Source organism: Ursus americanus, chromosome 6 (genome assembly GCF_024610735.1).
Source record: "Ursus americanus isolate L20-20 chromosome 6, mUrsAme1.1.p, whole genome shotgun sequence".
In the NCBI taxonomy this organism is placed as follows: Eukaryota; Metazoa; Chordata; class Mammalia; order Carnivora; family Ursidae; genus Ursus; species Ursus americanus.
The window spans coordinates 29,922,976-29,950,412 of NC_142132.1; the positions used below are offsets into that span (position 1 = coordinate 29,922,976).

The 27,437-nt window shown below is 49.9% G+C and overlaps 1 protein-coding gene across 2 annotated transcripts in view; it reads right to left on the reverse strand.

Annotated features, from left to right (window-relative positions):
* Nucleotides 1-27,437, reverse strand: part of UBTD1 (ubiquitin domain containing 1) — a 52,638-nt gene that overhangs the window by 19,110 nt on the left and 6,091 nt on the right. The gene's annotated exons all lie outside the window — the stretch shown is intronic.

The following is a 27,437-nucleotide window of genomic DNA, read 5'->3' on the forward strand; positions in this document are numbered from 1 at the left end:
CAGTTTCTCAAGGCCAAGGGATGGGGCAAGAACAGGGGTAAGAGATAATGGCCAGAGGGAAAACCCAGGATTCCCCAATCCGTAGATTCAGGTGATATTTCCTATACTGCACAGTCCTCCTCAAGGGAAGAAGAGCCTGGTGGTGGCAGAGGAGGGGGGCAGGTCCATTCTGGCCAACTGAGGCTTTCCATACAGCATTTTAGATGCTGACTTGGTGTGACTTGGTGGGGGTGGAGGGGGGCGGCTGTCAAGGAGGACTGCGAGCTTAACACCACTTCCGTTCCGGGCAGAAGTCTAAGTCTAGAGAAACTGCCAGGGGTCAGATGGTGGCCCCTAGACCTAGAGGCTGTGTGCTTCCCAGGAAAACCTGCAGCTGGAAATGAGCCCAAATGTATACAGACAGCACTAGCATCTGCAAAGGAAAAATCTGGGGAAATGCACACCAGTCTTTCCACTTGGGGTGGGCTGATGGGTGTTTTACTTTTGAGGGTGTGTATCTGTGTCCGGTGTTCTCGCTGAGCACGTCTGCCACAGACATCTTTGCAGTGTTTTTGCCACAAACGTTTTTACCACATAACTAACTGGCTGTAAGGCCATTCTGGCATACGAGATAAAATAATGAAAAATAAAAGAGGGGCATTAAAAAGGACGTAATGAAACATGAAAAAAAATTAATAAAATTGCCATCAGGCAATTTTGCTGTAAAAGATAAAGTCATGAAAGGTTTTAAAAAGGGACATTCATTAAAAAGGACATAATGGAACATGAAAAACGAATAACAAAATTAAGAAGACTTTACTGCGAAATGCAAAATATTATCATACGTTTAAAATGTGTGTAGATTCATGGCAACACTGTGCAAATAACTGATTTTGTATTATGGGTTGTACCTAAGCACTTCTCTTCCAAGTCTTTTGTTCATAGTAGTTCGCTTTTCTTGTTTTCACTCCAGTCTCTTCCTTCATTAAGAGAGGGATCAACGTCCAAATACAGTTGACCCTTGAACAAAATGGGTTTGAACTGCACAGGTCCACTTATATGCAGGGTTTTTTCCTGATATATACAGCACAGTATTGTAAAAGGATTTTCTCTTTCTTATGATTTTCTTTTTTTTTTAAGTTCTTATTTTAGTTTTTTGAAGATTTTATTTATTTGGGAGAGTGAGAGAGAGAGAGAGAGAGAGCAGGAGCAGAGAGAGAGGGAGAAGCAGACTCCCCACTAAACAAGGAGCCTGATGTGGTACTTGATGCCAGGACCCTGGGACCACAACCAGAGCCGAAGGCAGACGGTTAGACGCTTATCCAACTGAGCCACCCAGGCACCCCTAAGTTCTTTTATTTATTTATTTATTTATACTTCATTCATTTATTTGACAGAGAGAGAGGCAGCCAGCGAGAGAGGGAACACAAGCAGGGGGAGTAGGAGAGGAAGAAGCAGGCTCCCAGCAGAGGAGCCTGATGTGGGACTCGATCCCATAACGCTGGGATCACGCCCTGAGCCGAAGGCAGACGCTTAATGACTGAGCCACCCAGGCGCCCCCTAAATTCTTATTTTAATTCCAGTTAGTGAACAGACAGTGTTACATTAGTTTCAGGTGTACAATATAATGATTCAACACCTCCACATATCACACTGTGCTCTTCCTCATGACTTTCTTAACACTGTCTTTTCTCTAACTTATTTTATTGTAAGAACACGGTATATAATAGACAAAATATGTGTTAATCAACTATTTATATTGTCAGTAAAGTTTCTGGTGAACAGCAGCTATGATTAGTAGTTAAGTTTTGGGGGAGTCAAGAGTTATGTGCGGATTATTGACTGTGCAGAGGGTCAGCACCCCCAAGCCCCACATCGTTCCAGGGTTAACCATGTAGGATGCATATTTGTAACAGAGCTTTGTATTGTGTTGTGAAACCCTTCCACACTGTTGTTTGTTCCTGGCAGATTGTCCCACGTCTGCTGATAGACGTTCCAAAGTTCCATGGGAAACGTGGAAGAAACGCAAACGCCGTAAGGCTAATGCGTTTGTAACTGAGCCTCGGGCGCTGGAACTGGTGCGCTCCCATGTCCTGGGTCGTCTGGCGTGCAGTCTGACTCCACACTCTAGTCCACACTTCCAGCGAGGTTTATCACCGTACTTTCTAGCAGGTCTGTAAACCGAGTTGTCATCATCCACTATTTTAAGACCCCACCTCGTCTACTTGTCACTGCATAGACCACTAGGAGCGCTAGCTGAGGTTTACATAAGAATGAGAGTTTTATCAATGGAGAAATGACAACTAGCTTCAATAGATTAACTCTGCGGAAGGCAGCCGATTCATCAATGAATAAAGGAGACTGTCAACCAGTTATTTTATCTTTCATGGCAAAACTGCCTTATAGTCCATCAGTTATATGATGACAATGTTTGCTCTGAAAATGCTCACAACAAAGAGGTCTATGGAAAACTATCTAGAACCATGGATTTGTGTGTATACCGACTTTTTAAAAAAGTGTGTGTGTGTGTGTGTGTGTGTGTTCCTTAAGCTTTGCTTCCATGTGGTTTGGTGGAAAACTTTATGAGCCTTACGGGGAAAGGCAATAAAAGATCCTTGTCATGACAAGGCTGAAATGGCTCAGCTAGGACTGTGGGTGCCTTCTACCCACAAGGCACCTCTAAAGAAAGACTCTTTCTAGCCATCCTGGATCCCATAAAGCTTCCATGTAAGCCACTTTGAATGAGTTGTACCACAAATAAGCTATAAGAGCAGGGCTGGGCCTTACCCATCTCAGGAGCCCCAGGGCTCAAGTCAGTGCCTGACACACAATAGGTGCTCAATAAGGGCTGAGACACCCACCAGGGAATGGATTACATGGGGGAATGGATCACAGGTGGGGTGACGAGAGCTCAGGTGTCCTGGGAAGAGGTGGGGGTGAGAATAGAAAAGGGAGGCAACGGAAGGAACATGCCAGGCAGAAAACAGCAGACTTCCTGGTGGAGCCGTCCTTAGGCCCCAGTCTCAGGGGAAGGCAAGCAGCTGGGGGGCCAGGGAAGGTCGCAGCTGGCTCTGCCTGCAGGGTTTCCCAGAGTAGAAGGCTGCAGGCCTACCCCATCCGGGACAGCCTAGCCATGGCCCATATCACCTGCCCTTCCTGAGACCAGTCTGACCAGGGCTTAAGATCTGTGTCAAGCAAGCGCTGAGTCAGGTGTGTGTGTGTGGGGGGGGACTGGCAGGGGGCAGGGAAGACAGGTCAGGCCTCATTCTCTCAGGTGTGCTCCACCAGAGAGGCCAGGCGGAACCAGCCTCCTCACCCTCCTCACCCTCCACCCCTACTCCCAGGGCTTGAGAGGAAGGCAGACTCCCAAGGTGCCAAAACCCAGGAGAAAGCAAGGCCCTGGGAAGGCTCCCTTGCAGACAGGAGACAGCTGATAAATGTGTTAGGAGGAGACCCTGTTTCACCCCAAACTCCCCTGCCCCTGCCATGGATCCATGCAGACAGGCTCTGGCTAGGGTGGGGAGGCGGAGGCGGCCGACCTGGGACAGCAGGAGTTATCTGTTTTCAGCACAACCACCAAAGGGACAGGGAGGGAGCCCCGTGGGCTCAGCTCCAGCTGCTGGAAAAGGCATCCTCTCAGTTTCAACTCAGCTGGAGGTCAAGAACTGCTGAGGCTGGCAGCCCAGCCAGGGATGCTGTTTGCTTGTGAGTGAGCATCCGGTCGCCGTGGCGACCCAGGGCAGCACCAGCCAGGAGCCAGCCACAAGGCCAGGAGCAGAGCCCTCCCTGCTCTAGCACTGGCCTTGACCTTTCCAGCTGGGAAAGCTGATGCAAAACAGTCCACTGCCTTCCCAGGACGTGACCATGGCCTGTGTAGACAGCAAAGATGCACAAGCCTCTGTCCTGTCCTTGGGAGGGCCCAGGACATGCTCAGAAAGACCAAATCAGAAAGTGATGAAGGCCACAAGAAGCACGAACAAGGACTAACAGGGCTTTAAAGGAGAAAGAACTCACCTTGACAGGGAGCATAAAGGGAAAAAGATGCATAAAAGCTTCTGGGGAAGAGATGGCATGAAACAAGGAAGCAAACACATATCCTCCTGTGGCCAGCTCCAACTCCACAAATGAAGAGCCCCTTGGTTTGGGGTGCTCGCTCAGGCTAGCTGCTTTCCCTGATCCAGTCAGTCCCCTGCTACCTTGCTCCCCCCCAACCCTCAGCGTCCCACTTGGCTGCTCAGCCCCACCTCTTGCCTGCCAGGTGGCTGACCACCCAGCCGCCGGTATTACAATGCCCCTTCTGGCCTTGTCCCCACCTCAGCTCAGCTTTTCTGTTCTGGACTCATCTGGATATTCCCTTGCGGTGGCAAATCCTTACCAAAATCCCATCACATTCCTCACCTGGGGGCCTGGAACCACAAGGCAGTCTGCTTCAGGCCTGGAACAGTTCACGGTAGTTTCCAAGGTCCCCGGTCACTGGACAGTTTCTTGGAACACAACACTGGGTGTGCAGAAAGGGCCAAAGGGTCGGGTTCTGGACCTGGTGCCAAATCGGCCCCAGGAGCTGGCTGAAGGCTGCAGCCCAGGGACTGGCCCTAGGACCCACAACTCCACACAGTCAGGGCTTCCCTGTTCCAACTGCCCTTCTTCTCATTTTTTATGTGGTTTAAAAGGTGACATATGCCAAGTGGGGGGGGGGAGTACATAATAGAAACATAAGAAGAAAAAGATTTAAGTCTCCCAAATCCTATCACCCAACAAAAACCGGCAATAACATGTCAAGAGATTTTCATTCCGTTTTTCTCAAGGTACACACACATTGCTGGGACCACAGAGAGTGTACACTCCACACCGTGACCATTCGAGTGTCTTTGATCCTATTTTTATTTTCATCTGACTCCAGCCGCCATTCCAGTGGTTTGCAACCCTTGCTGCTCATCAGATTTACCTGTGGAAGTTCCGTGAAAATGCAGATGTCCAGGTTCCACCCCTGGAGAGCAATTCAGAAAATAAAGGAAATCCAGAATACATAAGACACTTCAAAAAATCCTGCTGCTTTTGTTTCATATAGAAACATTCAATAAATATTCATTGAGCACTCACTGTTTGCTGGGCACTGTACAGGATACGTTTCTTCCTCACAGAAAGCTACGTCATTCACTCGTTCATTCATTCATTCATTCAAGAAACATGAGTGGAGCTTCTCCTACGCACCAGACCCCAACATGGGGAACAGGGACACAAAGTCAATGAGACAGGCTCTCAAGGTCAGAGCTACTAAGAGAGAGAGAGAGATGTAAGGAGATAAGAGAAACCAATGCCCAAATGCAAGGGCTGCACTCTACACAGAACGGTGGGGACACAGGAGATGGGTCTCACCCAGCCTGTGGCAGGTCCTAAAGTCTGCTCTGAATCGAAGGTACAAGCAGGGTCGAGCCAGGCGGAGGAAACAATATTAGCAAGGCCTCCAGGGCGAGCAGGGTCCGAGAATCACAAACAGTGCCATCAGAATGCACCATGCAAGATGGGACGTGGACAGGTCACAGAGGGCCTTTAGGCCAGTGAAACAGTGTGGATATTACTCCGTAAGAGATGAGAGGCCTGTAAAAAGGTGAAGCGGAAGTTGTGACAGCTGACTCTGGAATGCGTGCATCGGGTGGGTCTCAGGAGCCTAGACTGGAGGCAAGAGGGCCACTTAGGAGGGTGCTACATTAGCAGAGGAGAGAAAAGAAGGACCTGCACTTGGACTTTGTTGAGTGTCTCTTACGTAGCAGGCAGAGTTTAGCGGGCATGGAGACGAGCGATGGATTTGAGAGGTACTTGAGTTACATATTTAGATTATTTCTATTTTTTCACACTAGGATGAAAGTCTGCATACATACAGCTTTGCACGTACTTCAGCTCATTTCCCTATGAGAAAGTCCTTGTGGTAGAATTTCTAGGTCAAAGGTAGGGATATTTTTAAGGTTCTTGGTGCCCTTTGCCAAACTGCTTTCCAGAAAGACCATATCAATTTTCAACTCCTCCAGCAGTGCACAACAGTGCTTGTTAGACCCTCTCTGGTCCCCAAAAAGAAAGGCAGAGGTCAGCTCACATCCACCCCATTGCTACATACTAAATCTTCTGCTTGGCCCAAACAAAATGACTACGTCCAGGAACAGACTTCACGACTGCACGAACAGGGCATCGGGCTGAAGGGTATGTTGCTCGGGAGCTGGGCGAGGGCCAGGAAGGGGGCACTCTCTCCTTGCTCCAACCTAACTTCCTGCCATTGCCAGTAACTTTCTCAGCAGAGATCATGTCATTCCCCTGCTCAAGAACTTTCCATAGCTCCCCACTGCCTACAAAACAAAAGCCAAACGCCTTAGTGTGGAAATCAAGGTTTCCCAAAAATAGGATCTGCAATACACATTTCTATTTACTCATTTATTTATTCAACAAATATTTGAGTACCTGCTGTTTACCAGGCTCTGTACAAAAAGTCCTTGCTCTCATGGAGCTTACACTCCAGCGGGAGAGACAAATGATTCACAGGCCAATAAAGATACACCAGGTGCTTATTTATTTATTTATTTATTTGAGAGAGTGCGAGCAAGGGAGTGCACTCGAGTTGGGGGGAAGGGCAGAGGGAGAGAGAGAATCCTGAAGCAGGCTCTCTGCTGAGTGCGGAGCCAGGATGTGGGGCTTGATCCCAGGACCCTGAAGACCATGACCTGAGTCAAAATCGACAGCCGCTCTTGAACCAACTGAGCCACCCAGGCACCCCTACATCAAGTATTTATATGTGTATACTAAATAAAGCCAGAAAATAAAGTCCCGAGGAACATACAATTGTAGGAAGGGTGGCCAGGGAATGCAGGTGCAAGAGACAGGTGCAGAGGCCAGGTTGGAGTGAGGAGTGAGCCGTGTAGATCTCTCCCAGTATGCTCAGATCACCCCAGAGCCATCAACTTTGTATGAACTTCTAAGTCCCCACGCCTTTGCTTTTGGTCTTCTTTCCTGAAGATTCCCCTCTTGTTGAAGGGGAAACCCTTCTGTGCCCAGCTCAAACGTTACCTCTTCTGTGAAGCCCTCCTGACTCCACAAACCAAACCTGCTCCCAGCACTCCACTTCTGTCTCCTAGTCTGCATACCTGCAAACATCTCAAGGCACGGGTGGCCTGTTAGCTCTCCATCTGCCATGCCTCACATACAAGAATGAGGACTCTATGTTGGCACTTAGAGACAGTCTGGTCTCCATGCTTGCCCCCTCCAGACCACACTGAGCTGCTCAAAGGCGGGAACTGCCTCACTCAGCTTCTGGTGCCCCCAGTTTGTATAGCCTAGAGCCTGGTGTACAGATGTTTGCCAAAGAGGGAAGCATGTGTGCAGTTATCAAAGAGAGAGGACACTGTTACTTGCAGAGAAACAGTCTTGTCTCAGCACATGCAAATGAAAATACTCTCCACCTTTGCAGTGAGACTTTTTAGTTGTCTACCCAAACCCATTCTCTCCTCCGCCTTGGCAAGTGGAGCCAGCCGGACTACGTTTCCCAGTCTCCCTTGCAGTCAGGGTGGCCATGTGATTACATTCCTGCCAAAAGAATGTGAGCTGTAGGGACAGGAGCCAAGCCCTAAAGGACCTGGGCCCAAATACAGCGGGCACGCCTCCTCCACCTTCTCTTTTCCCTTCTGCTGGTCGGATCCCGAGTGTGCTGGCAACCCAGCTTCAACCATGCAATGTCCTGTGATGGACTGAAAACACAAAGGGACTGGGTACCGGAACCACCACAAGCAGCAGAGCAGCCCCTCACACGGTCTGTTCAGGTCAGGGATGTCAGGGCCATTACGCGTGTCAGAAAAATCCATTCTCATTCTTTAAGCCACTGCATAATTAGGTCCCTTTTCACAGCAATATACAGCCTTACATTACTGAATGCACTCCTGCACAGCAATGGGACATAAGTCTGCACTGTCCTCAAACACTTTTCTCAGTGCCTACCAGGGAATCGGGAGTGCTGACTCCCAGCCAACCCACTACGATCCAGCAGGGTTAGGAGAGGAGGCAAGATGAAGCCATTGTACAAAGCAGGGCAAAAGTTAAACAAGGAACATGCCAGAATCCACAGACGGGTAGAAGAGCACTGTAACGAGAGCAGGAAAAGGCAGCAGCAGAGCCCTTGAGAGGGACATGAAAGACAAAGCTGGTCCTCAACGTCTGAAAGCCTGACTTCTCAGGTTCCCTGTTCCTCCCTCTCCCTCTGCCCTTCCCCCTGCTTGTGCTCTCTCCCTCTCTGTGTCAAATAAACAAATAAAATCTTAAAAAAAATAATAATAAAAGGCTGACTCCTGTAGGTAAGAAAGGGTTAAAGGGATGTAAAACCAAATGCACACACATGCCTGTTTTAGACCCTCTGTGGGTTTCCTCACACTCACCGTGCTGGCTGCCACAGGGAGGAAGAAGAGAATGAATGAGAGAAATGGGGAAGGACGTGGCCCAGGAGGTGGGGGCATCATCTCACCGACACCACCTCCCATGAAGAAACCAAGGAACCAGGGAAGCTTGAGGGCCCCCACAGATCAACAGTCCTGCCATAATTCTGGGGCTGCTACACCCAGCACCACCTCTCCTTCACTCCACTTCTGGATACACACCAAGTCACACCCAACCAGAAGGTATGAGGGCGGGAGATAGCCACTGCCTTCCCCCAGCCCCCCAGGTCCCCGAATCATCTGCCCAGCCATCCCAGCTCTGCTGGGCTCGACCAGTCCTTGACAGCTCTACCCCACTTCCTACAACCATCACCAGCGAAGAAACAGTGAAGAAGGCAGAGGCCCCGCAGAGGGCCAGCACAGACCAGGGGACGGGCTCAGGCTCGGGAGCCAGGCAGAAGATTCGCACGCTGACCCCACCCATTAACCCCACCCTGTGACTCTAAGCAAGCTTTAGTTCTCAAATCAGGACAACAGATGATGCCACCGCACAGGGCCGCTTCAAGGATAAACGACAGGATGTATGTGGCAGGTACTCCACGAACGCCAGTCTCCTGCTATTACCCCCAGACATCCTCCTTGTTGGCCTGCCACATTGCATAAAATTCCTACCGCTGGACTTGTCCGTCAGGATTAAGGCACTGTCGTGAAATGTCCCTGCGCAGTAACATCTCACCCACTGCAAGGGCCAATTAAATGTTCTGGGCAGGCTAGCAGGCAGGCATCTGGAGGGTCTGTTTGGGGCTCCCATGTTAAAGCTCCCAGGTGCAGGCGGGAGCTGCTCTGAAGCAGCAGGTATGGCTGCCGAGCCCTGAAGGAGAAGATGCTTTAAAGAAAGATGAGGGGGGAAGGCTGCTAAAGCTTCAGATCTGGGAATCTCCAAGTGGGCAGAGCTGGAAGGCAGAACAGCTCAGGGGTGCCTCACAAGAAGAAAAACAGGAAAAGCAGAAAAAGGAAAGAGACAGGGAGGTGAAAGTCCTCTAAAGGAGAATTAGGAAGGAGTCACCGGGGTGGCCCCAGCCCCTGGCAGCAGAGACACTAAGCCGTCATCCCCTGGCCCCCCTCCAGATCCTGCCTCCGAGCTGCTATGTCCCGTTCCTGGCACCATATGGCTCCTGCCTGTCCATCCCCACCCTCACCCTACCAGCCAGGTATGTTCTAAAGAGGAAGAAAGCCAAAAGCTTTGACCTTGCCATTCGGAAAGCGCTCGCAGAATCTTGTTGTAAAACAGGCTTGAGGTCAGGAAAGAGGCAGAATGCATCTAAGCAGTGAAGGACAAGATTGAGCATCTCTGGGGTTGTGTTTCCTGCCTAGCCACACATTTGGGATGACCCAGGCAAGGCCCACACCCTCTCTTTGACATTCACCACACTGTAAGAAGGGTCACCAATGCTTATCGCTGACTCAGATCCCAGGAACAGAAACAGGAAAACTTCACAAAAGGGCAGCAGACCTGCTCCTGCAGGACCGGCAGGTGGGAGACACAAAGGAGGCCCAGCTGGGAGCGTAGACATCCATTGCGAGGGACAGCACGGCAGCACAAGGAACGTGGTCCGGGGAGGGCCAGGCCCATGCAAGGAAGGATTGTCTCCTTGTGAGCGCCATCAAAAGCTAGCCTTGCTCAAGGAAAATCTGGCCGACCCCCTGCAGGGTGCTGAGTGGAGCAACCCCACACTGGGTAGGTGGCCGGACTCTGCCACCTTTCCAGCTCTCCCAGCACTAATGTCCTGCCACGTGTGCTGACTTCGATGGACCGTCCCATGGATGTCCTACAGGGCTTAACGCCAGTCAGTTGTCAGGCCTGCTCCGACCGCTGACAGTCTTCTGTGGTTTACAAAAGGGCTCGCACCCACATCAGCTTACTTGATGTTGGGACAGGGGCTCTAGAACCCTACAGCACCCCACTGCATCCTGGAGCCAGCCGTGTGGCCACGGGAAGTCAGTGAGGCAAAGCAAAAGTCAAAGGACAATCAGTACAGTTTTGCAAACCTCTGTAGCCCCAAGGAGCCCAGAGTAAGCGCACCTATCCCAGTCTGCCCTCTCCTGAAACCCACCCAAGTGCCGGCCTCCAGGCCAGGCTCCAGAGACCTGGCCAGGTGGGGTGTGCAGCCCGTTCCAAAGGGGGCCAGGCAACGCTGCTGCCCAGCTCCTCGTGGAGGTAAGCTGGACCCAGCCCTGTTGCTGGGACTTCAGGGAGAACAAGGAAACAGGATGCAAAAGATCTGGGCCAGGACGATGCAGGAAATGTGGATGGTGCTGTCTGTGCTTGGCTGAGGGTGGACCTCACAGCTCATTCAGAAAAAACCCCTACCAGGCTAGGGCAGGGGAGCTTCGACTTTTGCACCCACCAGATCCCATTGGGGTCAGGGGGTCCTCTAGTAGAAGCTGGGCTCTCCAAGGGCAGCCCCTTCTAGTTTCAGACTGCTCTCCTTTAGGAAGAGAAATCGCCCTTACGGGGAACAAAAAAATGACCTCCCTGGAACTTCTACCCGGGAGTGCCAGCTCTATCTTCTGAATTACATGACAAAAGCTCCAGGCAACACTGTGCAGTAGTTAAAATCTCTCCGCGATTATGAGTTTGGGAGCCAGAGGAACCCATTCCAAATCCCAAGTAGGTGATCTTGGGTGGATCATGTGATCTAAACCCCAGTTCCCTCCTTTATTAAATAGAGATGATACTATTCTCCCCTTTGGGTTACTGTGCAGACTAAATGAGATCAGGTATGTGAAGCCCCCAGCATATACCTGGCACACAGGAGAGTCTCAGTATATGGCAGTAATATCAGGACCACAGTTCTTCAGGGATCACCTTCCTGATCTTCCTATGCCTTGTGTTTTCTTGTTAAGTAGTCCCAGTTCCTCAAGACACGATTTCAAGTTCCCCAAACATCCCTTAGTTGCTCTGCCACTAGGCTGCTGTGGCACAATGGCAGACCCTGCGCACGCGACAGAAAACCTGGGTTAGAATTCAGACAGCCTTCCTGGAGAGATGCTGGAGAGGACTGTTCTGCCTCCAAATTGGGCTGAGCACCTACGATGAGTGAGGCATCATGCTAAGCACTGCAAACTCACTGCTCAACAACATATGACCCCTCCCTCCAAAAGCAGAGAGTTTTGCTTACTCCACATATCAGTGGTCCACACACGTCTAGAACTGAACTTGAATGCCACTTCCGCAAGCATGCCCCGCTACCCTCTCTAAGGCGGGCAGAGCTTCCCCCGCCACGAGCAGAGTCTCCCTTTACTAGCCATCATTTCCATGTGAGTCCAGTATCCCTACCTGTGGAATGAAAGGTTGTGTGTCTCAGGAGAGAAGACAAAGAAAATGGTGAAAAGTCCATGATGTTCCAAATTTACAAGATTAGCACAGAATACGGCACAAAGTAGGCACTTGTCTTGGGGAGGCTGAATGGAAGCTGGCAGGACCTGCGCCTCGATCTCTGGCCCAGCTTCCCCAGAACTCCCTCCTAACAGTCCTTCTGTCTTCCTGGGCCACTGCAGAAGGGACACGTACAATGGAAAAGTCAGAGCAGACACTCACCAGCTACAGCCCCGATGAAGCCAGACGATGAGAGTTTGCTGGCCAGCCTAGCAGCTCCAGACTCCAAACGTGGCCTCCCTCTCCTTTCTCCTTACAGGGGGAGGGAAGCGGAGGTGGCCACTTGCTGCTTTCAGTGGCTTCTTTCCTTTCTTGGAAGGCCTCAAGCTCTTTTCTGTCCAATGGCCTTCACACACGCAGTTCCCTTTACTCAGCTTGGGTAAGGACCCATCTTGGGCTGCATTGCGCACATGCGCACCAGGACCAGAGGCCAGTGGAGGCTGAGACCTGGCTTGTGTTCACTCACCAGCGGTGGGTCCTGGTGGGGTTGCCTCTGCCCGGGGCAGGCATCTTTTTCTGATTCACCTAAAGGTGTCACATGGGCCAACCAATAGCTCTGGCTAAGGGTGAAGCCACATGAGACCAACATAGCTACCTCGGTCTCACTCAGCCTTCAGGGACAGCTTAGGTATCTTTTTCAGGGATGTCTTTTTATCCTATATCCCAAAATAATTCATTCTCCCTACCTTATAATTCCCCTCTTCTCTCCTTGATAGCACGTATTACATTTTTATTCTTCGAGCATGATCTATTTGCCCACTACTCTGTGGGCCCCAAGAGCAAGGGCCACATCTGTTTTGTGCAGCTGCATACCCTGGGCCCAGCATGGGGCCTGGCATATAGAAACTCAATGCACATCTGAGCTTTACGGCAGTATGCACTTCAGATTAGAACTGAACTCTCCAGGACCAGGCCTTTACGCATCACCTTCATCTGGCATACGGCAGGAAGTGAGTGGCGAGGCCATTGGGTAGGCCACCCAGAGCCCTAAGAGGGTTTGGTTCAACTAAGACACAACAGGGAGGACGCCCCCATTTAATGTGCACCATCCCAAAAGTCCTCTAGTAAATACCAATAGGACCACAGGACACAGAAAGACAGGGTACTGCAGTCTCCTATTGGACGACCATGTTTCTCAGCCTTTTTAAGCACACTCCCCACACAGACTTCATATACACACCCCTACCTACAACTGTGCCATCTCTCACTTGAGAATTACTATTACGTCAGGCAAAAGTTTGGTCAAACTCCACTTTCAATAGTTTACGCTTTAAAAACAATATATTTCTGATAAACCTAAATGTGATTCTGACACTGAATATGTTTTTTCTAACTTCAAATATACCCTAATCCCCAGAGATTTTGATTCTTTTTCTCTTTCTCTTTCCCATTGACAATTGCCACTCATGGACAAGAATAGAACCCAAAAGGCCTACCGCAAAGAGTAGAAATGTTGTAAGTCAATAAAGAATGTGTAGAAGAGGAACCTTTGGGGCATATTTCTAGCACTCTCAGAATAGAATGGCAACAGGATTGGTGGGAAGACCATCAGATGGAAAGTCGAGAGGTTAGGCTATTTACTTCTAGTTTTGAAGCTCCTTTGTTGGGACAATGTCCAATTAAGATGAGGAAGACATTTTCTCAGATGTAAAATGGGATATTGGTCTGGGGGAGTCCACAGCAAAGAGAAATACTAACACCCCTACCATCTGAAGGTCTTTTCATTGTTCGGGGTATGGAGAAAAGAAAAACAAAGCACAGCTCTGAAAAAGACACCACAAGGCTTCCTTCTATGGACTAGTTATTAGTTGCAACAGGCAACTGGAGGACAGAAGAACCTAAGTGGGGATCCCTGGCCCCGTGGCACCTCTCCTCCTCCAGTCGGAGGCAGACACATCATCCCAGGAAAGAGATGGGCATGGGCGTCAGACCCACATGAATTCTGGTCTTGTTCTGTCACTTACTCGCTGGTAATGTCAGATTTTCCTTAACTGTGAGAGTATGACAATTCAACTCACCTCATCAGGTCAGTATGAAGATTAAATGAGATGACATGTGTAAAATGTTTGGCACAGCATCTGGAAACTGATAACTGAACACAGAATGTATTTATAAATGTCAGCTTTATTATTTGGATTACTATTATTGTTTCCCAGCAGGAATGCAGGCAGCGGGAAGGGCAGTCCAGAGGCACCTGGCAACCCTCTCATTCTTGTTTCCTATTTATTGTCACAAATGATATGACCTCTGTGGTCAAGGACAAGAACAGCTGGGTGGGCCAGCAAAATGCACAGCTGCTGCGTTTTAGGAAAAGTAATACTCCAAGGGGCCTGGGTTGGAACGGAGCTGGCAGCAGAATACAGAGTCTGGCTTGGGGTGGGGGGAGCAGGCAACTCCAGCAGGGGCTCTGCGGGAGAGAAACGACCGGAAATAGCCAAAGGGGCTGGAGGGGGAGGAAGAGAAAGCCTGGGGTGAAAGACCCAAACCAAAGATGGGTGGGCACAGGAAGCTCCCTTCCCCGAGACTAGAAGCTGCAGGTGAGCCAGAAGGAAGCCAGGAAGATCACAGGATGTGGGCAGTAGGGGGAAGCTGGGCCAATTCAGAGGGAGGGGCAGCTGGGAAGAAAGAACCAGGCTGCTGGGCGCTACTGGGTGAAGAAAGGTTGGCACAGAACAGGAAGGCCACAGGCTCTCTCCCGGGTTGACCTCGGGTCCCCTCCTCAAGCTCTCTCTGTTCCCCCAACTCCGCAGGCCCCAGGATTTCAGTCAGTGTTAGGATACTGCCATCAACGACCTTCACCATCTGGGTCCTCTTCCCTAGGCTGGCGGCAAAACAGGATGCAGGTTTCATTTCCCCTTTTCCTGGGAACTCTGAAACAGTGCTCCGTGGATTTCCCTATAGGGAAGAGGCCCAGAAGGCCCACCCAGGGGAGAATTCCCCTTGCAGTTCCACTCTGAAATGTGCATGAGTTAAGCCCGCCCAGAACCATGCCCTTCCCCAACTGCCTCTTTTCTCTCTCTCTCTCAGCTTCAGGCCTGCCCGTCGGGCTCGGACTCTACACACACACACAGCACCCATCAGGGGAATGCTGGAAGTCAGTGGGGGTGAACTCTTCCTAGCCCGAATCAGTCATCCAGGTACCCCCAGACTCAAGTTCCAGAAAGGCTCTGTTCTCAACGCTAACCCTGATTTGGAGTCAGGGAGTCTGGGCTGGCTGTGGGGAGCTCGCATCAGGTCACGTCGTCCCAGGTCCAGGAAGGAAGGCTCCCTGACCCCCCCAGGGGGGGGGTCACTGTGCAGGCTGTCACACAAGCAGCAATTATCACAAGGCAGCCTGCATCTGCGTGAGCCTTTCCTGAGCACAAAGCATGGTCATGTACATAACCTTTGACCTTCCCTACAACACTAGGAGGGGACTGGGCAGATATTGTTCCCATTTTGAAGATGAGGAAGCTGAGGCAACATGGGCAGGGCCAGAGTTCCTGAGAAGCAGAGCTGGTGAGCCTGGGAGCATTCTCCAGAAGTCTCCTCCTTTACCCTGTGACTTCCCTTTCTGCTTTAAATATCCTCAGTTCTCCCGACCTCGACAACAGCACTCTAGCAGCACTGCTGTGGAAGGCTGGCCAACAATTTCTCCCTCAAAGAGCCGGCCCTCCCCACACCCGTGTTGCCGGGCCTTCCCCAATGCTCCCCGTTCCCTGCCTGCCCCATCTTGCGCCCTCCCTCTGCTTCAGCCAACCTGTCACCCCTGAACTCTCTCTTCAAAGGGGCTTCCGTACCCCTGGCACTTCCACTGCTGACATGCCAGCAGGGCTTCCCCACCTGCCTGAGCACTGCCAGCGTCTTAGCTGGCTTCTGTCTTCTGTCCTGCCCCGGCCCTTCCTTAGCCATCCTCTTCATCCTCTGAGGCCAGAGTAGAGTGCCCTCTCGAGTCCAAGACATCCCTCTGCTCACGCATTCTCAGTGGCTCCCCATCACTTCCACACCCCTGCCCCACAGTTTGGCTCTGAAGGGGCCTTTCAGGCCTGACCTCTTACTGCTTCCTCCCCAAAGCACACACCCGCCCCCAGCCCCTCCCTGCATCTTTGCTTGAGCTTAGGCTGATGTGCCTTCCCAAGCCCCTCCTCTTTTCCATCTTTGCGGCTCCACTCTCCAGTGCCCATAAGCGTCCGCTGACTGCGGGAGACTGTTCCTTAATGCCTGTCCCACCCAAAGTCCTGAAAGGGGCAGCCTCGAATCCTGTGTGATCAGGCCCTGCACCTGTGGCCTGTACCTGGGTGGCCCCGTGACCCAGAGAAGCCAATCCACAGGCTGCCAGAACTCAGCACTGGTGTTCTCAGTCATGGAACAAGCGGATGAGTAAGAGAAGGGTGGCTCTACGGAGAGTAAAGCCAAGAGCAGATGCTCAGATGAAAGCAGAGAGGCCACCAGCCCCCAAAAGACAGAGCCGCCTCCATTCCTGACTGCTCTCCAGCCCCAGCTCCCGTGAGGACAACTGCCTGGCCACTATCCTGCCAGCAAACCCTTTCTCCCTGAGCTAACCTGGAGGGGCCTCTGCTCTGTGTGGAACACTGTCCATACAAGCTCGGGGAGCCCTGTCCCCTCGTGACAGCCCCAACTGGAGGAGCCGTATACTTGGCCACAAGCAGGCTCTGCCAAGGGTCGCCTCTTGGTCTCCTGGATGGCTGGTAGGTGTTCCACCTGTGCCTGGCTCCCCTCCCTGAGACCAGAGCTCCTCACCAAGGCCTGGAAGACCCGCCAGTGTCAGAGCTAGGGATGCAGCTCAGAAGTTCCCCTTTTCTGGAGCTGCCTCGAGTCTACAAGGGGTCAGGAGTGGCCCCTCCCAGACAGGTTTTGTCACATGTGACCCCCACTCCCTGGCTGGAGCTGAGTGGACCAAGCTGGGCCAATTGGACATGCTCTCCTGGGAATCTGGACTTGGGGCTGGGATAGCTGAGTCCCTCTGAGTGTGGCTGGAACTACTGCACGAACACTTGCAACTGTATGGGCTGTGGAGAGAGGAAGCCGAAGGAGACATGGAGTCGAGGGGAAAAAGATTCTAATGGGGTTTTTCCAGTTCCTGCTTAAGGCCAGGCAGCAATCCTGCTGTGGGGTCCTGAGCACTGCCCCCCCCCCGAAACCCTACAATAAATCACCTTTTTTGTTTAAGCTAGATTCCGTTGGTTTCTGTGACTCGCAATCAAGGGGTACTAACACAGCTGGGATCTCCTTTACGCCTCTCCAGGAATACAAAGTAGGTGCTCGACAAACAAACTTGCTGAATGAAGGAAAGCTGGCCCCAGATCCTGGCTTTCTGATTTCTGCCAAAGGCACCTCCGTGTTCTACAAATACTCACATATAAAATGTTAAACTCAGCCCCAGGCAACTTAAATTAAATGCACTTTCCTTGCCTGAAGTGCATCATAACCTCATTTTCATCTCTTCTTCGGGACAAACCAGCACTGAAAGGAAAGGCAGGTGGGAGCAGGCCAGAGAAAACAGCCTATGGCAGCCAGCAAGTCAGACTGCATCCACAAACTCTGTGCTTCCCCATCTGCCCCCCTGGAAACAACTCTCCCCGAGATTTCTGTCCCTACAGCACGCCCCCAGTCTACCCATGATAACCATCAAAATCTCCAAGAGGTCACAAAGTTTGCACCCCTTCCGATGGGTCATTCATGCCATAGACCATCACAAGGCCAGACTCATGAAACCCAAAGCTGGAAGAGACCCCAGAGGGTGGTCCTGCCTAGCAGTTTTCAAACTGTGTGCTCTGCAGGACCCCACGACTTCAGTGGAATCTCATGGGGTCCCAGTCTCCCTGGCGTCAACCAGTGCAGCGCCTATTTGTTATATATACCAAGCTGAGTGCCAAGCGGCGGAGCTGGGAGGGAACTCCGGCCCCTGCACTCTTCCCACTGCCCCTCTGGTAAGGCTGTTCCCTTAAAGGCTCTCAGGCTTGGGGCAGGGCCACAACTCGGTCCTGTGTGGGTGAGCACTGGCCAGGGAGCACAGAAGGAGCACTGAAGACACAATGGGATGCCCACTAGCCAGCGCGGAGTCTGAGGTCACCCTGGCTACACGGGCCGAAGGGCAATGCTAAGCAGCCCGAACAGTATGGAGCTGTCCTGATGCTAGTCCTCCGCTATATATAGTTTCTCCCCTGAAATGACCTCACGCAGCAGCAACGCTTTGTGGTGTGGCAAAACTGGCTATGCATCCCCAACTCCAGGGAAGAGAGCTCTGCTGAAAAAACTGGATGGTAAATAGGAAAAAGAAGAGTCTGTAGCCTTGGCGGGGCGGGGGGGGGGGTGGCGGGGAGCAAGCTTTCCAGATAACGCAGGAGAAATTCTTTCCCTTGACCCCCACGAGCAGATGGGAGACTCCTCCCTGATGAAAATGAGTCCCAAGTCTGGGGTGGGGGGAGCCCCTGGTTTATTAGAGGCTTCCGTCCTGCCTGCTCACAGATGGCGGACACCTGAAGCCCGTCATTCATCTGCACCCCATGTGCAGGGACCAGCAGAGGCCTCCTCTGATTTAAACTCCCCGTTCACTATTCAAGACCTTCCCTAACCTTGGGGTACACAGCCCATTTGATTCTGCTGCCTAAAAAAAATACAAAAGCAAGGAAGGATGAACACCAAATGGGAATGGGGACTCTCACAGGGTGCTGGGAGTGCGCAGGAGATTTTCTTCTGTGGGCTTTCTGGTGTTCACACCTTTTACATAAATACAACTTCCACAATAAGGAAAACCATATTACTTGCTTCTCTCCAACCTGCACTCCTTACTCAAATCACTAACCCTCCTGCAACTCTCCTCACTTACCCTTAATAATTGTCCTATCCCATCTCAACTCTAGCTAAAGTATCTACACGTTGCCTTTGTCTCGCTTGTCTACACTGTATGTCTTACTTAAAATCGTACCATATCTTTCTTTGTCTCTGCTCCCTCCAGAGACTGGCCAGAAGCCGTCACGGATGATGAGACATATATTAATAATGTGTACACAGGTATGAAGCAAGATGGAAGAAAGACAAGAGAAATGGAATCAAACTTCCTGGGTATGACACCAGCTCCACTTCTGACTGTGCAGTATAGAACACAGACCAGTGGCTTGACCTCCCTGACCAGTTCCTCCCGCTGAATTCCTTATTTGTGCCAATTCTCTTCTCCTAAAAGGAAAGAAAGATTCTGAACATGTCTACCAACCCCGCAGCTTTTGAAAAAGGGATCATTTCATCTCTAAAACTGAGAAGTCCCATGGGCACCAGGGTGGCTCAGTCAGTTAAGCATCTGCCTTCAGCTCAAGTCATGATCCCAGGGTCTTGGGATCGAGTCCCACATCTGGCTCCCTGCTCAGTGGGAGCCTGCTTCTCCCTCTGCCCCTCCCCCTGCTCACACTTGTGTGCTCTCTCATTCTCTCTCCCCACTCTCTCTGTGAAATAATTAAATAAAATCTTAAAAATAAATAAATAAATTAATTAAAAAACCTGAGAGGCCCCAGACCCAGCCTATAAAAGAGGTCCCCATCCATCCATACCTAAACTAGCACTGGACTATGGAGAACAGGGCCAGTAGGCTGAAATCTCTCCTTGGACACTTCCTGTGGGCCAGAGTCCCAGGCATAGACAAGTGCCCAAGGGGTGGTGCAGTCAAAAGTGGCAGGCTGAGCACCTCTGCCTAAAGCTGCAGTGAAAATACTTGATGGTCAGCAATACACCAGACATCCAGGCCCTGGATCTTCTATGGGACACATGTCACAGCAGGACAGAGCTAGGCTCAGGTTCAAACAGGAGGGGTCGGCTGCAGATGAAAGGACCCAGTGTAGCTCCCCTTTTGCCCGTTGACTCCAAAGACTGACCCATCCTGTTCCTCAGGGAGAGGGCCCAGATAACAGTACCATGCACCATGTTTTTTAAAAAAAATCATTTGGGGCCTTATAAAAAGCCATAGTAGCAGTAAGTTCCCAGCCAAGTAAGGCCTCCCTTCTCCTCAGCAGCCAGTCCTGGGCCAGGCCACAAATAGGAATATCACATCAGACAAGACCTAGGTGAGCTTGGTTCTGTGCACCTGACGTGACAGCAGAGAGGGAAGAAAGACAAAGAGCAAACAGAGACATCAGGGGCATAAACCCCACTATGCAGAGCATCACCAGCTCCCCGTGAACCCTTGGCACTGTGTGCCATGGATCTGCCCACTACGGTGTGGCCAAGAGGAAACAGGTTTGGAAAAAATGAAACCTAATCACAGAAGCTCCAGTATCATTGAGTCCATCATACCATGAGCTCCTTGAAGAATGGAACCAACTCTTCCTGCTGTGCCTGGCACCTAACCCAGTGCCCAGGACAAGTACTGAATATTTGGAGGCAGTTTCCCATAGTGCTTAAGATATAGGTCCCTGGGATACACTACTAGGATTCAAATAGCAGTTCCTCCACTTTTGTGGGCAAGGGTCTTAATCTCCCTGAGCCTCAGTTTCCTCCTCTGGAAAATGGAATTATGCCTACCTCACAGGGCCGATGTGAAAATGGAAGACGCTGGTGTCAAAGACCTGGTAGGGTATTGAATGCATGCATGGCAGGTTAATAAATGGTACTGATTTCAATGATGATGATAAACGGTACTGATTCAGTGATGTGAGGTCTTGAGAAACGAAAACGCCCGTGCCACGTGACAGTCTATTTTGGAGGAACATGGTGCATTAGCTAAGCAAAAAAATCAATGCCATGTGTGATATCCCATTTTACAGAGGACAGTGTGGTCTGTTTCACAGACATTGCAAGGGGTGGGGGGAAGGGGGCAGGGGGGACAAACGCATGAACGTTTGGTTGTCCCATGAAGTGCACTTTTTGGCACATTCAGGGTGTGCAAGAACTGGCAGAAGCAGACTATTTGCTACTCATGGGTGGCAATGAGGTCAATAAACCAGCTATACCTGTTTAGGGCCCAGGGAGCCCTTGGCTGAAATTGACAACGAAGTAGGTATTGCATGGAAGGCACACTGAGCTGGGAATCTAAAACAGTGGTCTGGAATCCAAAATCTTCCATTTCTCACGGTGTGACCCTGCACACAATAGTTAATATCCCTGAGCCTCTCCCCTAAAATAAGGACAAGCTCTCAGTGAATTATCAGGAAGACTAGATGAGATGTGTGTGAAGTATCTACTGCAGCGCCTGCCACACAGTTGGTGCTTAATAAAGAATAGCATACAATAACTATAAAACAACTGTTTTTTAATCGAGTTGCAGGGGCCTGTGTATCAAGCCCAGCAAAGTGGCTCTGCCATGGATGTTGATCACTTTCCAAGAAAGTTCACGAAGGAGGTGTCTGCAGTTGACAGCGCGAGTTAGAGAAATGTGCCAGGCTCCAGGAAGGAAGCCCCAGCGGACCTGGAGATGTTCTGCCAAGCTGAAGATGAGCCACGGCAAACTGAGGGCACTCCCCAGCCTTGACCTACCAAGCAAGAAATGTTTGTATTTGTTTTCAGACAGCCCAGAAAAGTAGCCACTGGGTGTTGCTGGAATCAGCCGGAACATGGGGGAGGGGGCACGGGGGGAGGCAAGAGATTTGTAACTAACAAGAGTTCTCGAGTTTTTGTGAACGGTTCACATTTTTAAAAATGAAGCTAGATTCAAGGCTATCTCTATAATATCACTCTTGCGCAACTTGCTTCCGATTTGCTTTCCTGAATAAATGAGTGGAATTACAAGAATGGTAGATAATCAGGGTATACAGCGGAAGCTAGGTCTTGCGTAGGAACGTCACTGGCCTTGCATCTCAACTTGGGGGGGAAGAGGAAGGTTGGGGACAGCTGGCTTACAGTGCCAAGCATGGTGGTAATAGTAACTGCCATTTACTGAGTATTTTAATATGTCCCAGGCACCATTCTAAGGATGTTACGTGCATTAACTCATTTAATCCTCATGACAACTCCACAGAGAAGGTACTGTTATCTTCATTCTACAGATGAGGAAAGTGAGGCCCAAAAATCCAAATAACTTGCCCAAGGTTACATAGTTAATGAACTGGAGGAGCTGGAATAATAAAATGCAAATGGATATTAAATGGACAAAATACTTGTCATATTGTCCTAATTATCTGCTACCAAAAGAAAAATGGTATCTTATAAATGCCCTGTTTGGAAGGTCCTAGATTTTGCAAATCAAAAGAAATTCAGGGGGCACCTGGGTGGCTCATTCAGTTAAGCAGCCAAGTCTTGGTTTTCAGCTCAGGTCACAGTCTCAGGGTTGTGAGATGGCTCCCCACTTAGTGGGGAGTCGGCTTGGGATTCTCTCCTTCTGCTCCTCCCCCCACTTGCATGCATGCATCTGTGCATGTGTGCACTTCTCTCTCTCTCTGTAAAATAAATAAATCCTAAAAAAAAAAAAAAGAAAAGAAAAGAAAAGAAAAAAAAGAAATTCATAGTCAGCCCTTGCTATACACTCTGACTTCAGGGGAAGGGCGAGAGAGTGGCCCGAAGCAGATTTTCTAGGTGGGGCCAGGGGAGGCTACATTCTGCTCTTCCCAACACTCTGCACTGACCAAGAGTCAATAGAATACAAGTCCCCAAAGTAACAATAAACTTGGCTTTGGTTATTGCCATTAACAACCCCCTGTTATTTGCTGGGTGTGGGCACTGTGCTCATCACTTCACACACATCACCACTTGTGTGATGGAGTCCTTGACTACCCTAAGTAGCCCTACTCTTGTCCCCATTTTTACAGATGTGGAAACTGAGGCTTTAACCTGAGGCTTTCTCCCCACAGGGAGAAAGCAGTAGAGCCATCACCTCTTATGGCTTCTACCTCTCTACCACTTACTTGTCAATAATCTTGGGCAGTTTAGCAACCTCTCTAAATCTCAGTATCCTCACCCATAAAACAGGAAAAATGATTCCTGCCCTGCCTACCTGAGAGGATGGTTGTGGGGAACAAATCATGTATAACACTTGTGAAATCACTTTAAAAACTGCAAAATGCTGAAGAAAGCAAGAAATCATTAGTCTTATTAATTACAAAGAGTGACACCTGATCCAGCAAGCACTTTGCTAACAGGGCGCCTCTTTTCCCTAGGGAATTTGGGAATAATTCAAAGTCTGCAGAGCCAGGGCATTCTTTTCTTCAAGTCCCTGGCATCTGGGAGTTGGAAAGTGGAAGTTCATCCTGGGAGAAGACGAGGCAACAATGGTATTTGCATCCTACTTGTATTTCTCTTCAGGAATGCGATCTGGGCTGAGATTCTACCGCTTCCAGCACACTCGGCCCTCAAACAACATTCAACAAAAATTTACTGAGTATCTACTAAGTGCCAAGCACTTAATTCAGGACAATGGACTCACGTGGCTCCTAGGTGTAGAGGCTGTAGTTTGGGGGCTGGGAAATTAAAGGAGGGGGGAACAGCAATGAGAAGGGAGCAGAGTGGCTACAGTCCTTGGAGCTTTGCAGGCTTTACAGCAGACTTCGGCTCCTTTTCATGGAGGTGGCGGAAGGCAGCACAACAGAATGAGCTCTGAGCACTAGAATTTGAGTCAAACTACCTAACCTGAGCTCTAGCACTGCCTCTCCTCATCCTCAGGACCCCCAGCAATCAATTTATCCTCTTGACCATAGGCTTTCCCATATGTAAAAAGGGTAGGAATGTTCCCATAGGTAAAATGAGGACAAATGAGATGATCGCCTGAACGGGCCTAGCGAGGTGCCTCAAGATGCTCAATCATAAACTCACTTTAAATACGAAAACCACGCGTCCTCTTCCTCCTGTCCGGCGAAGACACACCGTGTGAGAGCCGAAAGCTCAGGCTCCGAGATCAGACCGCTTGGGTTCCAGTCTGGCTTTGCTGTTTACCTGCATGCCCCTAGGCAGGTGACGTTACCTTTCTAGGGCTCAATTTCTTCATCTGTAAAAAGGTGACAGTAGTGTCCACCCATAAGACGGTTGTGAGGATTAGCCCAGATACTGCACGTGATGCTTCTGGCACACAGTAAACACCAACCAAAGGTGAGCTGCTGCCAAGCGTATCTCTGCCAGCCCTAAAAACAACGAAACTCGGAGTCCTCTAAGATCTAGGCTGCTTGGGGGTGCCTGAGTGGCTCAGTCTTTAAGCGTCTGCCTTCGGCTCAGGGCATGATCCCGGTGCTCTGGGATCAAGCCCCACATCAGGCTCCTCAGCCCGGAGCCTGCTTCTTCCTCTCCCACTCCCCCTGCTTGCGTTCCCTCTCTCGCTGGCTGTCTCTCTCTGTCAAATAAATAAATAAAATCTTAAAATAAAAAACAAACACAAGATCTAGGCTGCTTGGTGACTGGCTGGCTGCCTAGGTTGGACTCTGGTGTCAGGCTTCCTGAGAAGACAGGTACAAATGAGGAGCCATCCTCGTCCCCCCACCCCATACCCTGCAGAAGATGCTCCAGCCCCCTTCCTGACAATAAGTGACATGAGTTGAGGGGCTGGGGATGGTCAGAGGTATGGATGCACACTGAGCTCGGTCCCTCTTCCCTGTGAGCTCAGGAAGCAGGGAGATCTTGTCCCCAACAGAGAGAAGCACATGGCTTTGAGCAGCAGACAAATTCACCACGTAGCCATGTCACTGTCACTCCCTGTCTTTTACTCAATCCTACATGCTTCCATCTGAACCACAGTCCTGCATCTGTCACATGCAAAAGGGGCTAAAAAAAAATTGGTGCTCACCCCAAGTAAGACAGTGTTAACATTCTCTGGGAGCCCGATGAATCATAATAACACAGACCTGCTTCATTTAACTGGAAAGCCCGCCCATCCATCCATCCATCCATCCATCCATCCATCCATCCATCCATCCCAGCCATCGACCACCTAGTTAGAAACCCAGAAGCAAGCCAAATTCTGACTGACCAGACAAGATGCCACAGAATCCACCCACCCAAGCTCCTGTACTTCCCTCCCTGGGGGCCCCTCAGGCTTCACTATGAGCTCACCTACTCTTACTCTAGGTACAATTCTAATAATCCCAGCCATCCGTTTCCCCAGGAAATGGGGGGGGGCTGCTATCTGAGCCCTGTAGATGGAATCTCAAGAAGTGACCACTATGATCAGGTGTCATTCACACCCAACAGGATGGCTATTATCAAAACCAAGCAGGGGCACCTGGGTGGCTCAGTCGGTTAAGTGTCTGCCTTCGGCTCAGGTCATGATCTTGGGGTCCTGGGATTGAGCCCTGCATCTGGCTCCCCGCTTAGCGGGAAGTCTGCTTCTCCCTCTCCCTCTGCCTTTGCCCTTGCTTGTGTTCTCTTTCTCTCAAATAAATAAATAAAATATATTTTTAAAAAACCAAGCAGGGGTGCCTGGGTGGCTCAGTCGGTTAAGCATCTGCCTTCAGCTCACGTCATGATCTGGAGTCATGGATCAAGCCCCACATCCAGCTCCCTGCTTGGCGGGGAGTCTGCTTCTCCCTCTGCTCCTCCCCCTGCTCATGCTCTCTCTTACTCTCTCTCAAATAAATAAATAAAAAAAATCTTTAAACATTTTTTTAAATAAATAAAATTTTAAAAACCAAGGAAACAAAACAAAAACCAGAAAATAACAAGCATTATTGGTTTGGATGTGACAATCTGGAACCCTTGTCCATTGCTGGGGGCGGGCAGGGAATGTACAATGGTACGGCCGCTGAGGAAAACAGTAGGGCAATTCCTCAAAAACTTATACCTAGGGGCACCCGGGTGGCACAGTCGTTGGATGTCTGCCTTCGGCTCAAGGCATGATCCTGGCGCTCTGGGATTGAGCCCCACATCAGGCTCCTCCGCTGGGAGCCTGCTTCTTCCTCTCCCACTCCCCCTGCTTGTGTTCCCTCTCTCGCTGGCTGTCTCTCTGTCAAATAAATAAATAAAATCTTTAAAAAAAAAAACTTATACCTAGAGTGAACATATGATCCAGCAATTCCACTTCTGAATATATGGACAAAAGAACTGAAAGCAGCCCACATGTCCATGGACAGATGAATGAACAAAGTGTGGAAAGCTATTCAGCCTTAAAAAGGAAGGGAATTCTGACACGTGCGACATCATGGAAGAACCTTGAAGATACTACGCTAAGTGAAATAAGCCTAACACAGAAGTTCAAATATTGCTTCATTCCACTTATGTAAGGTGCTCAGAGTGGTCAAATTCAGAGACAGGAAGCAGAATGGCGGTGCTAGGGGTTGGGGGAGAGAAGAATGAGGAGTCTGTGTTTAATGGGGACAGAGTTTCCGTTGGGGAGGATGAAAAAGTTGCAGCGATGGGTGGCAGTGACGGCTGCACAGCAGCATGAACGTACTTACTGCACAGAGCTATATACCTGAGTATACGTTATGTATGTCTAACCACATTTTCTTTAAGTGGGGAAAGGAAAAAAAAGAAGTGACTGCTACCAGGGAGAAGACAGATCATAGGTGCAAACGTAAACCCCGAAAGCACGGCAGCCGGACACCGCTTAGTTTGGGGCCCCCTGCCCTGCAGTCTCAGAAGCCTGGAGGCCTCACACTGGCATAAGCACAATTACTGATCAGGCAGGACGCTGTTCTCATCTAGAGAATAGAACAGGAATCAGAGCCTGCCCACCCCAATGCTGCTTGGGACCCTGAGGCGGGCCACTGTGGAATGGGCTCTCCCTCAGCAATTTCCTTCTGCTTGCCACCAGTTCACCCCACTTCTTTCAGAAATAAAGGCTTTGGACAGAAGAAGCTTTTGTGGTCCCCACCTCCACTGAGCAGGTGCTTTGTACATACAGGTCTGAACTCAACACCCCTGAGTCGCAAAGACGAGGTTATTCATGCTTGGTACACTTTAGAAGCATATCATCCGTTTCAGAAAGATTCCCATCCAAAAATAGTTTTTAAACATTTCTTTTATAGTTTTGCTCTTTAAAAAAAGAGTAAGCTTCAATGATCTGGTGGGGAGTATCACTGGCTATGGTTTTTGTGTGTAAAAATCCTGTGGTTAGGATAATAGAAACTTCATGAGTTCACAAAATCCCCTTTCATCCAGGATCTCACTTGATTCTTAGAACCTCTCTGGGAGGTGGGCAGGGTAGCAGTCATCCCATTGTACGAACTGAGAAACTGAGGCTCAGCTAGATCAAAGTCGCATACACAACTAGGAAGAAGCAGAGAGCCAAGGCCTTATTTCCCATCAATGCCAGATGAGGATCTGGGCTGGGACCTCACATGTGAACAGACCACGCCGTCATGGAAGTAATTTTAAAAACACTGTTAGTTTATTTTATTCCCCATAACATCTTTCTGAAGTAAACTGAAAATATTATCATTTTTTAAAACAGAGGATCAACTGAACACAAAACGAATGACTTGCCCAAGATCACCACTCAAGAAAGGGGCAGAGAGACTAGACCTCTTCCCGTTTGAATACACTTGACCTTGAGTACTTCCCCACAATGTCTTGACCCAAACACACTCAAAACTTAAAGAAGCCCATGCAGTTTTTATATAGGTTGCACCACATTTCTGTGAACTTGGCAGGGAGTAGATATACCTTTATTCTCTTTTTAATAGCTGGAAAAGAAAAAGAGGTTAAAGAAAACTTTAAGTTCCTTTCAGCTCTAAAATGCTATGATTCTAAAAATTCCTCAGCAAGTT